At 41.0% G+C, this 14,424-nt stretch overlaps 1 long non-coding RNA gene across 4 annotated transcripts in view; it reads right to left on the minus strand.

The window, feature by feature from the left end:
• LOC148222957 (uncharacterized) overlaps nt 1-14,424 on the minus strand; it is a 451,561-nt gene that overhangs the window by 366,734 nt on the left and 70,403 nt on the right. The window contains exons 3-4 of one of the 4 annotated variants that reach the window (XR_015805071.1): nt 5,189-5,274; nt 4,476-4,616 (exon numbers count right to left, since the gene is read on the minus strand). The exons of the other annotated variants lie outside the window; for them this stretch is intronic. This is a non-coding gene — a long non-coding RNA (uncharacterized LOC148222957). The remainder of the gene's footprint in view (nt 1-4,475; nt 4,617-5,188; nt 5,275-14,424) is intronic. 4 annotated transcript variants of the gene reach the window in all.

A 14,424-nucleotide genomic window follows, 5' to 3' on the forward strand; every position in this document is an offset into this window, starting at 1 on the left:
ATGCCATACATGCTGCTCCATGCGAACTTTAGCATGGTGCTCTGTAAAGGTCAGAAAAGGGAATTGAATGCTCCAAGTTATTAGGAAAGGGACAGAACAGAACAGAGAAAACATGACAATTCCTCATATCAACTGGCAGTGTACCTGCACCTTGAGTGCTGTTAGCATTTCCAAAGCATCTATCTGCAAAAACATACCATGGATTTGGAAAGAGCAAGGGACAAACAAGAAGTCTGATCAAAGGCATGGAATGGATTTTGTGTGAAGGATAACTGAACAGGCCAACTTTTCCATCTGGGGAAAGCTGACCAACAATTTTAATATAACCAAAATAAGTGTTCACTCTCTTTTCAAAGAGTGAGACATTACATAATAGAAATACATTTTTAAATCGTAGGATTAAAACATGAGGAAAATTTCTCTATATTGTGCACAGTGAAGCTGCAAAACTCTTCACCACAGGATGTTGTGGCTGTCAAAAACTGACAGGGTTCAAAATATATCTTGCAAAGTAAAGGAAGGAAAAGTCCTTGAGGTCCATTGAGTAAAGAGAGACAATATTTGACTCAGAAGTGCCTGAAGCACACATTTTCAGGTGATAATCCAGGATCTTAAGGAATCATCACTGCATGACTTCCCTATTCTTCCACTCTGCTTTGGCTGCATTGAAAAGAGTGGAACAGGCTACAGACTTTTGGCTTAAGCCAGCAGAAAGATGTGAACATTCTAGTAGTGATTTAAACATCTTTCAAGAGAAAGTAAAAACCCATGCATGTCTAGTAGGTTTGGCTTTCTACATCAATCTTTTCTTATTCTCTACATATAGAGCTAAACCTCTGCTTCTGATCTCAGGGCTTGGCCCCTGGCAGCACATAGAAGAACCAAATCATGTTGTGGGTCATCTTCAGAACCTAATAAACCAAATTATTTTTAACTTTGTTTTCACTTGTTCTCCATCTCTTTTCACACCTTTTAAAAGAGGTCTCTATATTGCAGGTAAGAGATGACTTGAAAGGAAGGGAGAACTCCAGTCTGTAAGTCAGACAATCCCCTTCCCTTTCAAGTATCATATAAATTTTATCTTTTTGTTAAAGGTTCCAAAAGACTCCAAACTGCTGCTGCATTGCCAGGTAGGATGACAGCATAACCCCCTTTTTGCTCACCGCAAAGCAATGTATCACACAGCACTTGGATATCAAGGTACAGCACTCTCTCTCCACTGTTTTGTCTTCCCCCAGTAACTTGTGTGGGCTTTCACTGCAGCTTCAGAGTTTGAGACACAAATGTTGTGCCTTTCAGTGTCATCAGCAGTGACCTTCCACGCAATAAATACAAGGAAAAAGAACCTATAGGCCTCTCTATGCTCCTGAGGACCAGCACTACTGGAGGTACCTTGAACAGACAAATACCTCACTTTGAAGTAGGAACATGATGAAATGTTGATTAACTGAACCGGAGATGAGAACATGAAACCTGCAACCACAGCTACACCCTGAGGGGGCTTCACATCCTTTACTTGATGCTTTATGCTGTAGGTTTGCAAGTAATTAAAGAGCTGGTTCAACACAGAAAGGAAGGAATGAGAGAAGATGCACTAAAAATTATGTTCCTTGGGGTGATAAAATTTCCTCTCAGTCTGCTTAACAGCTCTATTTCTTACTACAAAACATGATGCAATAAAACTGTTTAATTTTTTAATCTTTTTAGTTGAAAACTAAAAGTGAAAACTTTCTGAAACATACACTCACCACTCTGGTAATACAAGAATGGTGCCACCTTACTTTTGCTTCATAAAACGAGAGAAGAAAGATCAGGATAATTTCTCCCATGGAGTCCAACTTTTGAAGCCATCAAATGTGGAGAAAGCAGGAAGATAATTAAGACCTCTCCCAGCCAGTGTGAGATCTTGGGGTAGAACTCAGGCTTTCCCATGCTGAGACTGCAATATCTCTAATTTTTTTTCCACAGAAGAATGAATTTGAATAGCCTCTTTTTTAACTGAAAAGGAAGTCTTCATTAAAGGAAAAGAGTCTCTTGTGCATTCAGGGTACTAGGGGCAAGCTAGAGAGAAGTAATGTGAATAAATTAAATAAGCATGGCAGTGCAGATGTGAGTGCCCAGACCAACAACTCCATTAGAGGTACTGCACCCTGCTCAGGAGGAGATGACTCTGGAGGGAAAGCAGTGCCCAAAGTCTACAGAACATGCAGTTTGTCATCAGCCCTTCTGTTTGAATAAGAAGGTTATTCTTTTACAACACGTAGAATTTTATGACATGCAAGTTGTGTATCAAGCTGTACATGTCAGGTTTATGGGATACCTTGACACCTGCACAGAGGTAAGATGCCTTCCTGACATCAGGATATTCTTTATCCACATAGTAACAGCAACCAAGAACTAAATTCTTGGACACAGGATAAATGTTTTAAATCAGCTATTCTGCATAGATGGAATAGAAACCATGGCACTGGGGTGGTATTAGCTGTAGGGATCCCCAGGTGGGAGTGGGATCACAGAACTCTCTACAGTTTGTGACAAACATACAGTGCCTGTGGATATTTCCTGAAGCGCTGAAGCCCCTCCTCGACCCATATCACGTTAAACAAACACTGCAACAACCAAAGGATTGCCCAGGAGAAGGCCAGAGGAGGCTGATTTTGACTTTGGTATATGGTCTCTTTTGTACCTTAATTTGGGCAGAGGTATCTCTAGAAATTTGTATAACTGAATCATGACAGATACTTGAAAAATCTTTTTCAAAGCATGAGATTTCAATACTTTGACCGTTTCTCCAAGTCACTGCAATGAAAAAATACCTCATACAATAGTTTTGGGATTTTTTTATCTGAAAATCTAAAAGCAAAACCAAAATTAGACCATATTTAATGGAATTAATATTCAGGTCTCTCCCTACACTCCATTATGCTCTCTGGGAATACTCCAGCTTTTCTCATACACCAGCTATAAAAGACCTGAAAAAACCTGCCACCAAGGGTTAACTTCATAGCAAGCTTGATGTTTCAGTGCTGTGATAGCTTCTGCCTTGGGATTCCTGTGATAACTGTCATGACTCCAGTCAGCCCTTCTCCCAGCATTGTAAGAGATGAGGGCTTGCACAGGCTCGCTTCTAACCTATTTTTATCCAAAACCATGGCTTTGACAAGCATAACACAATAGAGCTTTAGTGAAATACAGCCACAAATCTAAATCTATAGAAGACACAAGGTATGTCAAGGAAAGAGGGGATGAAATGTGTGTATGTACCTATAACTATAGGTCTCTTCATTTTTCTTTAGGTGAACTACTGCTTGGAGAAATTCTGAAATGTAATTGCTTACAACATGGAGAATAAAACTCTACATCTTGGTCCTTGATATAAAATAAGTGAACACACAGAAAGCTAACTAAATGCAAGCTGGTTTAATACAGGATTACATTCCTGGTTGTCAGTGCACAAAACCCAAGGAAAGATGGCTGGAACTGCCATAGTTGAGACACTGGGATATTCGCAATAGCATAGAAAACTTCGATATCACATATGTATTGTATGTGACTCAGTTTTTCTTCTTTCATAGACACTAAGGAGAAAGAAAGGGTTAACCTTTATGTTTATTTGCCTCTCTCTTTGGACAGTGCACCAATGGCCACCAGGTGCTGAAGGTTCCCTCTGCATGTGAGATAGACAACAGGGCACCCAGCAGAACAAACACCTTCTGCCAGACATTTCTGTTCCCAAGGAGGCCCTGCCGACTAAACTGTGCAGGCTCATTTTCTGAAGATCACAGGAGAAATCAGACAGATAGTCTAATGATTTTCTAGGAAAGGCAGAGCCTAACAGAGGCCCTGTATTTAAAACCAGAATGTGTTTAGTGGGTAAGCTCTCTGATTGAGAAGGATTTTGCTGTAATCATATCCTTGCTGAAACCATCTCCCTGCTGCAATCCAGATGATTTATAAATGCCAAATAGTTTTACAGACAGTATCTTCCAAGATGTTATTCCCTGGTAATTGACTGACATTTCCTTTAAGGAAATTTTGGAATTTATCTGGTATCTATGATGGGGTCACTGAGTCAAGGAGAAATTTGGTTTCCCATCACAAGAGTTCTCACGTGAAAAACCTGGCTCTCAGGGCCACCAGAGGAAGTTGGGTATAGGTAAATCGAAAATGTCCCTGCTCATTGCAGGATGGGGGTGGACTAGATGACCTTTAAAGGTCCCTCAAAACTCAAACCATTCTATAATTCTAAATATTTTCAGCCTTTGGTAATGTCAAAAAACACTTCAAGAATAAAATCCAATTATCTTCTATTAGAGATTAAACACCGGTTCTACTTGCAATCTCATTCTCAAATTAGAAGTGTAATAATCTCTGCATCCAAACAGATCTTTTCAGGAATTTTAAAACATCATCTAATGGGTAGGTTATGGCATCTTCACTTCTGTCCTGTGGGGTCCTCCAAGAGGACAACTCACCTGCCAGTGGCCATGATCTGCTGCCAGTAGGAAAAGCCTTGGAGCTGATAGAAGAGCAGGAACACCTGTCCTGACCTCAGATTCCCTTATGAAGGGAGATGTAGCCATTTGAATTAACTCTTCTTTTAAACTTTAAGTGAGCTGATGAAAAGAAGCCACAGAAGAGATAAAAACGAAATTACTGAGAGTTAGAACTTACATCCTCTCTGGGCTTTTCCTCACAGCTGAGCTGAACTGCAGTGTTTGTGAATTTCATCAACAACCAGGTTGTAAACATATCATCTGCGGATGTATATCTATGCAGCTCCAGGGACTGTTATTTGCACCAGAAGGAGGCTATCATGTTTGCTCAGCCAGGCTAAGGCCTCCTAAAAGGTCATTTGATGAAGAGCTTCCCAAAGTCTTCCAGCAAAAGGAGTGAAATCAAGACTACCAGGGTCTCTAAATGTTAGTTACACAACATACTCCGAAAAAGCATGAACTTTTCTCACTGCCATTCAATTAAGCATGAACTGTATAATACTGTTTCAACTTCAGCAAACTGAATCACCTTAGAAAGAATTGAGCTGCAGTCAGCAGCAGCTGTAGTTTGGACATATTTATCTATGAACCATAAACTACCGGTGTGCCCAAAGAAAAAAAACATTGTACAAAAATGAGGTTATCCTACATCCACATTATTTGTCCCTTGATTCTTGATCAGAGGTACTCACCTGTGAACTCCAGACATTCCGACCCTTCTTTTCCATGCATTGTCACCTCTCCACCTCTCCTGCCCTGTCTCTCCCTCCTGAAGACCCTGTAACCCTCCAAAAGGGCACTCCAGTCACAGGATGCATCCCACCAAATTTCACTTATGCCAAGGGGACTGGGCCAAAGCCTCGAGCTCAGTACCACCCTAATTACAGCAGAGCAGTTACTTCTCCCATTCAGTGGTAGGTATTCCACTGATTAAAAATGTGTAAGCCACAATCTCCTCTGGTGTTTCAAAGTTACATTTCCAGGGCATTACTCTCCAAGAACAAAAACTGCAGTAGTTTATCTGAAGGGACCAAGAAGAGAGGAATACACTCAGGAAAGTGAAACACAGCTTGGAACCTGTCAAGGTTCCACAACATCAGAGTTCGTGTGTAAGAGCAATGCCTCCCCCAGTGCTTGGTTCTCTGCCACGTGCAGCAACCACACACAAACATACCCTTCAGGCCAAGGCTTTTGCCAGCTTTTGCCTTTACTACACGTTCTTCTTGCAAAAAGTTTTGCCATCTCCATTTTTTCTGCACACTCGTGGAAATCAGGAATAGAAACCTTCTTGTGAGGCAACCTTTCTAATCATCCTTGCCTTCAGGAGAGTTTACTTGGTACTTGGCCAGTTGCAGCAGCCACAGCACATGTGGGATGTGGCTTAGTGGTTTGAATCCAGGGCATATCGTCCTGTCTTTTGAGACACATGGATTTCAACTTATTAATATAGTTCAAGCCAGATATATATATTAATATATATATGGTCACATGCACTTCCATAATATGGCAAAACACTGCTTAATAAACACAACCCTCAAAGCACACATCATTAAATACAGGAGGGCAAAAAGTTGACTCTGGCACAAAATAGCAGAAGGAAGAACAAGGTCTATCCAGCCCAACAGCCTGTCACTGCAATGTCCAAGAGCAGCTGCCTAGGGAAGCATGGGAAAACAGGGTAATCCCAGGATAATCAACGAGCCCTTCCCTGAAGCACTTTTCCAGCCTCCAGCAGGACTAGAGGAATTGGTAGGATGTACTGAACCACACAGTCTATTTCTATTTAATATGTGAACTATTTTTTTCCATAAACATAACCAGCTAGTTTGTTGGGGTTTTTTACAGTTGGAAACTTCTACAACATCTTGTGGTATTCCAGAGTTTTACCACCAATTTTAGTGAAGAACAACCTTTCTGTTTTGACCCAGAGCCCTTGAGTTTCATTTGGTTCCTGCTGGATGCTGACCAGGAAGATACTTTCACCTCTGAGTTTCCCAGACCCCTTCAGGCATTTGTTCAGGAGACAGAGTCCCATTTGTTTCCTTTATGGAGCCCGTTCAGTACATTTGATCATTGAGGCTGCACTTTTATGAGCCTTTTCCAATTCTGTTGTAGCTTTATGAAGATGGGGCCAGAGCTACATGCAATATTCAAGATGCAGAAGCGCCATCATGCAATGCCATAATGATGTTTTCTAGTTTATTTTCATTCCTGTTTCTAAACCCAAGCAGAGACACTTTTTCCTGAAGCCTATGCAGAATTCAGCTAATCTTTCTTATCCCAAATCATGCTCCTAAGTTATTATGCTCAGCTGAAAAAGGAGCTCAGGACTACTCCTCCTCCCCCTACCCCCATGTACCTCACATTGCATTTTTTTACATTTCACCTTTTACTTTTATCACTCACGTGATCAGCACTGGATTTTTTAATGTAGCCCTTCAGTCAGCCCTTACTTTCCCTGTGCCAAAAAATGAAGTATCTCCAGTGAAACCTGCCACCTCCCTGCTCCTTTTTGGTCACCTGGAACACACTGAACAATACACATCCCACCACAGGCCACTCTTCCTACTCTTCTTACTCTTCTTGCTGGTGGCCTGTCAGTGGGAAGAACTACCATTTATTTCTACACTCATTTCCATGAGGAATCCTCATCCTAAAGAAAAGTTCTGGAACAGAAACTGTCCTCAAACTCCTCCACAGTGAATGAAAGAGCAGAAGTCACTGATGGTGGTCTGACTTCTATTAGCTTGGTTTGGTTTTGTACCACAAACATCTACTTAGTCTCAGGTTTTCCTGGCAGATTTCCTCTTCCCTTGTATTTCAGGAAAGTGAGATGTTTGTTTTGTGCTCCCTCACAGGTTTTTCACTGTCTGCCTTGGTTTTATGCCTTTATGGCTTATATATCTATGGTGTACTCTTAAGTACAACCTGCATTTAGGCCCATATGAAAAAAACCCACATTTTAGCAGTACAAATGCTGAAGGGTCAGGGCTTACGCCATCATAATAGTCCGAGGAAAAATATGTGAAAGCATCACTAGGAGCAGAATTAGACTTTTACTATTAGAAGCTTTTAAAAACAAAGCCAAAACAAACAAACAGAAAACCAACAGAAACAACTGAGAGGCTACCTCAAAGTGATTAACAAAATATCAAGGGATAAGAGACTTATTTATGAGAAAACATAATATTTGACATCAGAGGAAGAACAAAAAGGAATCAGCCAGCTGAGAAAATTATCTACACAGTATATTAACAGAGACTATTGTGACTCAAAATTGAAAGAATCAGGGAAAAAATTACAAAAGAAATTAACAAAGCTTTGCTATTCAGTCTCTAAAAGCAGAGACAGGATCTTGAGAGGAAACATAAATCATGCAGAAGTAGTATTTATCAGGTCAGAAGGAATCTTTACTGTCTAAAACGACTATGTAAGAACAGATAAGCACTGCCGTACTACATTAAATGTACTGTAGCATATAGCAACCTTCAATATGACAAGCCACAGTCAACAAGCAGCAGCATCTTTGTTTTCACTTGGGAATCAAGAGCAGCCAGTGCAATAAAGTCTGTACTTAAAACTGAGCACAAAAAATAGTCATACTGGCAAACTATCCTGGTTATCTTGGAAAGAAATGAAATTGTCAACATCTCTGAAAAATTAAACTATGGATTTATGGATTTATGGATAGAAGTGACCTGTTTTGACACCTGCAAGTGACCACAGAAAGGAGAAATCTGAGAGGAAAAGTAACTCTTCCTACTGCTGGATCTTCTTTGGAGCACTGTGTACTTGGCACAATTAGTATTTCTGGAGTTTTGCTTTCATTTTCTAGGAAACTGTTTTAAGAAAGATAACCACATACTTAAAACTTGTATTTATCATGGTTAAACAGTAACCTGCTTTTTGTTTTCCTTCCTAATATAACTCTCCTGAAGATGCACATCAGGTGATAACACAGAGCATTCTTAAATGCTGCTCAGCAATTACAACAGCAAAGTGGCTGGTTTACAGCTATTAAGAAAGCAGGAGCACATTTAATTAGAGAGATAGTTATCTTGGATTTCCCTGTAAAAAAGGCAATTCTGACCAGAGTGCTCTAGTGGAATGACACATTCATTCTGCTTTACCACCTCATTTAGAGCGCAGGCATCAGTAAATCCAAAAATTGATTGTGTTGGAACCTGATGCTGTGTGAGGTGATAGTTGATTACATTTGAGTGCACACCACTATAAGACACCCAAAACATACCTCCAAACCCTTGCCTGAAGAGGCGATGTGCTAGTTTCACTGGAGGAAGGACAGACTCAGGTTTTTCTCTATGAGAAAAGCCTCCTCTGAGTCTGATGGAACCAATTGAAGGCTGGCCTAGTTGTTGACAGCTTGAAAATTCAATTAGAGAAGTTAGTTCGCTCTGTGAACATATTTTGAAGGAGGTAACCCGGGAAAAAGCTCTCTTTTATTTCCGGTGGCTGAGCAGGTAACACCGGCCCAAGCTCCCTCCCATGTGGAGGGGGCCCGGGAGGCCGCTTGGGCCTCATTTGCAAACCAAGGGACCTGATGGCGGGGAGGAAGAAAGGCTCATTGGTAAGACCTTTGCCCTGCTTCCTCCCCCACGGGCCCGCGGCTCTGGGGGGCTGCCTGGCTCCTGCTGCTGGCTCGGAGCAGTTTTGGAAGGGCTGGGGCTGCCCAGCCCCTGCATGGCCTGGGGGGAGGCAGCCGGGCCCTGTCTGGGAAGCAGGGTGGCCATGGGCAGTGTGGGGCTGCATCAAGCCCCAAAAAAGCTAATTAACACCCCAGCCTGGCCCAGTTCTTGCACCTGTGTGAAACTTTAACTCTTTGTGTTTAGATAAGATTTGCAAAACCTCCAGCCTTCCTTTGAATATGAGAGGGGAAAAAAGAAATTCTCCAAAGTCAGTGAAGCAAAAGCTAAGCTTTTGAAATGGAAGGAGAATGAGAAGATGCTGTGAAATTTGGCTGAAAAATCCTTTTGCGAAGTTGTAAGGATGGACTGATATCACACTAAAAATTCCTATAAACTGTGGAGAAAAAAAAGACGTGGGGGGTTGGAGATGTTCCATTTGATAAATCATTTGACCAAAAAGCACCTGTGTTGAGAATTTTTTGCCCCAAAGAAAGAAGGGGATCTCGGTTTTCTGAGGATGAAGCATGAACAGAGAGAAAAGAGATGAAGAGAATTTTGCTTTGGAACAGCTCAGTCTTAAAAGTATTACCCCATGAGTTTAACATGGCCCATAGGTGCAGATTTGGGAAAGCTGTGAAGATGGGAGGAGCTTCATGACTGTCCTGGTTTAGGGCAAATTTGGGGGAAAACCTCCGGAAGGAGCCCCCAGAAAGCAAACCCCCTCGACTCCTCCCCCCACCACCAGGTTCAGGAAGAATTTCCTCAGAGAGGAGTGGAAAAAAAACCTATTTATTTGACAAGCAAAACACTCCCCAGCACACAAAAAAAATGAACAACACCAGATGACAAAAACTCTTTCACCGTTCTGAAAGGATGACAAGCTCAGAAAGTCTCTCCTGTGAGCGGTCACCCAGTTATCGGTCTCTGGCGCTGGGGAATGACTGCTGCAGGTCACAAAATGCAGACTCCCGGTGTTTCTTGGTTTCTTGGTGTTTCCCAGGTCCCCATCCGGAACAGGTTCTGATGGTATTCAGGAAAGGGAGAGAGGAAAAAAAAACAGTCCAGGGAAAAAATTATTGGACTGCCTAGCTAAACTAACTAATAAGCAAAAGCAAGGGCAAAAGCAAAAAAGCAGGAGCGAAAGCAAGCAAGCAAGTAAGCAAGCAAGCAAGCTAGCCTCTCCTAAACACAGACCATGGGGGAGGTGAGCCGGCTGATCACAAGACAAAACAAACCTTCACTTTCAGAGTCAGTCCTGAAAGCACATAAAATAATACCAAGCACAAACAGAACACACGATTGGGAATACAAGCACCATAACGTCATCCTAGGACAACGACTTTGCAAGTTTTTCCTGGGCAGATGCAAATTGTGAAAATGAAACCACAAGAAAACTGTTTTCTTCCTCATTGTGGAAAAATCCCTATAGACTAACAAGAGGAAACTTTTCTCTCCGAAGCAACCTGAAAAAAAGAACTATTTAAGTTGGGAACTGACTGAAGTAGTTTTTTTGTATGTTTGTGTTGTTGTTATGAAGGTTGGGAGAAAAAAAGGAAGAAGTGGTCTGAAAAAATCTTACTCTGAATTTGTTTTTTTTCTTTCTTTGTGTAGTTAATAAATCTCTTTTTATACCCTTTTAAGTTTTAGACCTGCCTTGCTTCTGCTCCTGGTTCTGTCTCACAACAGAAAATGAGTATATTTAAATTGGCAAATCAAAACCGTGACATTATTTGGTGCATTGGCTGGAAAAACAAAATTAAACCAAGGTATTTTTTTTGGAAATTAAATTAAACTAAGACAGGGGGATATAAAAGGTCTGCACCCAAAGTACAGGAACAAAGAGGAGGAGCCCATGCCTGGGTCACCAAGGAGTGTGACCCCAATAACATCAGAGATCTTGTGTCTATCAACAACCCCATGACATGCTGCAAAGATTTCATTCCTCAAACTAAAGCAAACAATAGCTGAGCGTATATATTTAGATTTTTAGTCCTATCATTACTACTGCGCTTTTCTGAATATTCCTGGTTTCACTAGTAAGTGAACATCAGGCCATGGAGGATGGTAGCTACTGTCATTGTTTAAAAATAACAGAATTAATACTCCTTATAAATAGAAAACTGAGTTTTAACCCCTGATAATACACTTCCAACTTGTGATTTATCTTATATTTTTTGAAACCATATGGGAAAACCTAAATTGCGCAAGATCAACAACAGCATATTTGAACAACCAAATGTGACATCTCTGAGGATTTAGGAATTCCAGACAGAAATTTAAGAATTCTAGGTGCTACTATATCATTGATTTTCAAATATAGCAATCAGTCAAGATTTTGTAGTCTTTTAATTAAAAAAAGTATAAAAGCAATAGCATAATAAAGCAAGCCTAACAAGTAACTGGGGTGAATCCTAAAACAATTCTTGCTGTAATTTTTTATCCATAGAGAAATATAGGAATTCAATTTAATTGAAAAAAAACCCCCACAAATAAAAAAAATCTGCAGCTGAAACATTAAGGCTAAATCCCTCTAAGCTTACAGGTATCCATTACAGTCCTTGCTTACATTTAAAGGATGGAACTTTGCCATGAAGCTGGTATTTAGGCTGCCAGTGGAAAGATGAGTTTCATCAGCAAAGTTAATTATAGCTTCTTTTAAATATAACTCTTGAAGGCTCTTGCACTGTTGCCCACCTGTAACTTTATCAACTTCTATCAAAGTTTATCATCCCAGTAAGAGGATGCTGCAGGGACAGGTTCCCTACTTGAGGGAGTCCTGAGCACAGCAATAAACCAGCCTTGAAACAGACAAATGAACTAGAGAACTTGAACTAGAGAAGTGCCAGACCACCCCCCCGGAACACTGCAGTCTGCACTGCACAAAAATACACCAAATTGAAAGTTAAAAGGTCTAGTAAGTGGAATTTATGGCATGCACAGAGGCAGCAGACCCTGCGCCAAGAAACTGGGCTAAAATATAACAGCCAGTGAGCTGGTGGGGCTCCACACACACCAAGTCAGCACAGAAGGGAATCAGAGGCTTGGGAACAGATGGAAGATGCCTGGAAAATTGATGGATTACAGCCACAGAAGTTTTTAATAATCTAGACAGGATTAGACAAATTACAGGGGACAACCTGCATGTGGCAGCACTGTGTAGGAAATACAGTTTCTACTCATCCAGGCAGTTCTCAAGCTGTCCTCACTGCTGGGTTTCAAAAAACAAGGGGAGATCCTCAGTGGAAAGGGAGGTGGGATCCATGGCAGAGCAGTGTTAACAAAACCCAGGGAGCAGCTCCCCACCTCACCCTGTCCTGGGATGTAAAGGCACTGTGTCCATCCAGGGCCAATCCATGGGAGACACTGCACAGCCCCAAGATTCCTCCCTGAATTTAATATAAACAAACCTCTGTTTGGTACTCTCTAAGAGAAGCAATTCAAAAACAGCAGGCGAAATGATCAGGAGAAAATGATCATAAACCAAACCCCTGTTCAGAGCTGTATTTTCCTGAGAACAGCTGAAAAAGAAAGTGGGAAGTTATGCATGTTTGTGAGGCGATGAGATACATCTGATACATATGCGTATATCACCGTCTCCTTGATACAAGCCAGTATCAATTTAAGTTGGCAATTACATTCTAATTTTCAGCAGGACTCTAAGATGTGCCACGCTCTGTATCAGGTTTGGAGAGATGGATACAAATAATGCATGGTGTATGTCCTGAAATGTAACTTTTCACTTAGAGTTCTCCGGAGCACAATTATTCTGCCCTACAGCTCAGCCTGGCTCAGTGCTGCTGCATATGCTGAGCATTCCAGCAGAAGCTGCCCATCCAATGCTCTCCTTGCCAACAAAAATTAAAAACAAGGAGGCAAAAGAGAGTGAAAGCCCATTTCTGCATCTTCTGGTACTGAATGATGTAATAACTCTTTCAAGGTCAAAGACTCTGTTGGTGGAGTCAGATGGAGCTTGTGACATACAGCAAATCCCACTTCACTGGGCCATATTCCACCTTGTGTAACTCAATCTAAGATTCCCTGTGACATTATTTCTTAGGTAATTCTTCATTTATTTTAAGCATTATAGTATTACACATTTTCAATCACTTAAAGACCATCAGAACATCATGGCTAGACATGACAGGCAGTGAGTTGCCCAACCCAAGCCTTCTGGGCTTTGCCATGTCCCTCTGCAGAATTTGAACACTTTACTACACAGTTTCTTATTCAGTTGATTTTTGCATGTCCTGTAAAATTTAGGAATGCTGCAGAGCACTGAGTGGCCCAATTTGTTTTACTATTGTTGTTGTGATCTGATAGAATTCTGACTTCCATGCTGGTGAGGATTTTCAAAGTCAGAATAATTTTTTTTTTTTCAGATCACAAGACAATTTGGGTTGGAAGGGACATCCAGAAGTCTAGTTACTCCCATTGTGACAGTGATTTGACTGAAGTCATTCTCACCAGTAAATATCTCACAATAGGCAGAAAATTGTCTTTCGTGAAATTTCTGAGTTGACAGTTTCAAGTCTCAACAGTTCTGCAAATGTCACCCAGTCACAGAAAATGAGCAATAGTATAAATAACCCACTCCAAACCCACTGTTATTTTCATATACCACACAGAAAGTTATGGCCTTGCTTATTACACAAGGTAATGAATAATGGGATGTATATCTTCCAGAGGCAAGATTTTGCACAAATCATTGCTGGTACGTATTTTACACAACTATTGTATGGTAATACTCCTGTCCTAGTACTGAACAGTTTAATCACAGGCCAGAAAAGGATATCCAAGCACAAAAGCAGGTACATACTTTTAATTATTAGAAACATGATTGCATTCTTATGGTTGAATTATTTCTACGTGTGGTGCAAGGCAATCATCCTCCAGTGCACACTGTAGATCACTGAAGACACTTCTCTGAAGAAAAGTTTGAATTATGTAAAATTTTTTTATTGATATGTCCTGGGGTACAATGCAAAAATGTGTATTCTATCACCATCTGTTGAAATGTGGGAGGGGTGGTGATCCTTATCTCTGTGGGAGATATCCTCTGCTGATGTGCCATCTGATAAGATCGGGGGATGATCATCATTATCTTTTCACAACCCATCCTTCCTCCGGAAGATATATTCCGTTAATGGGCCATTAAGTCCTATTGTATGACTGATAAGATTACATCATCCCATTAGGAGGTGCCCTAGCCAGGGGCAGGAGCCAAGCCTTTCCTACCTAGATAAAAAACTGGGGTTTGGGACGCAAAGGCAGACCTTTCCACT

The sequence above is a fragment of the Sturnus vulgaris genome, chromosome 8 (genome assembly GCF_052056855.1).
Source record: "Sturnus vulgaris isolate bStuVul1 chromosome 8, bStuVul1.hap1, whole genome shotgun sequence".
Classification (NCBI taxonomy): domain Eukaryota; kingdom Metazoa; phylum Chordata; class Aves; order Passeriformes; family Sturnidae; genus Sturnus; species Sturnus vulgaris.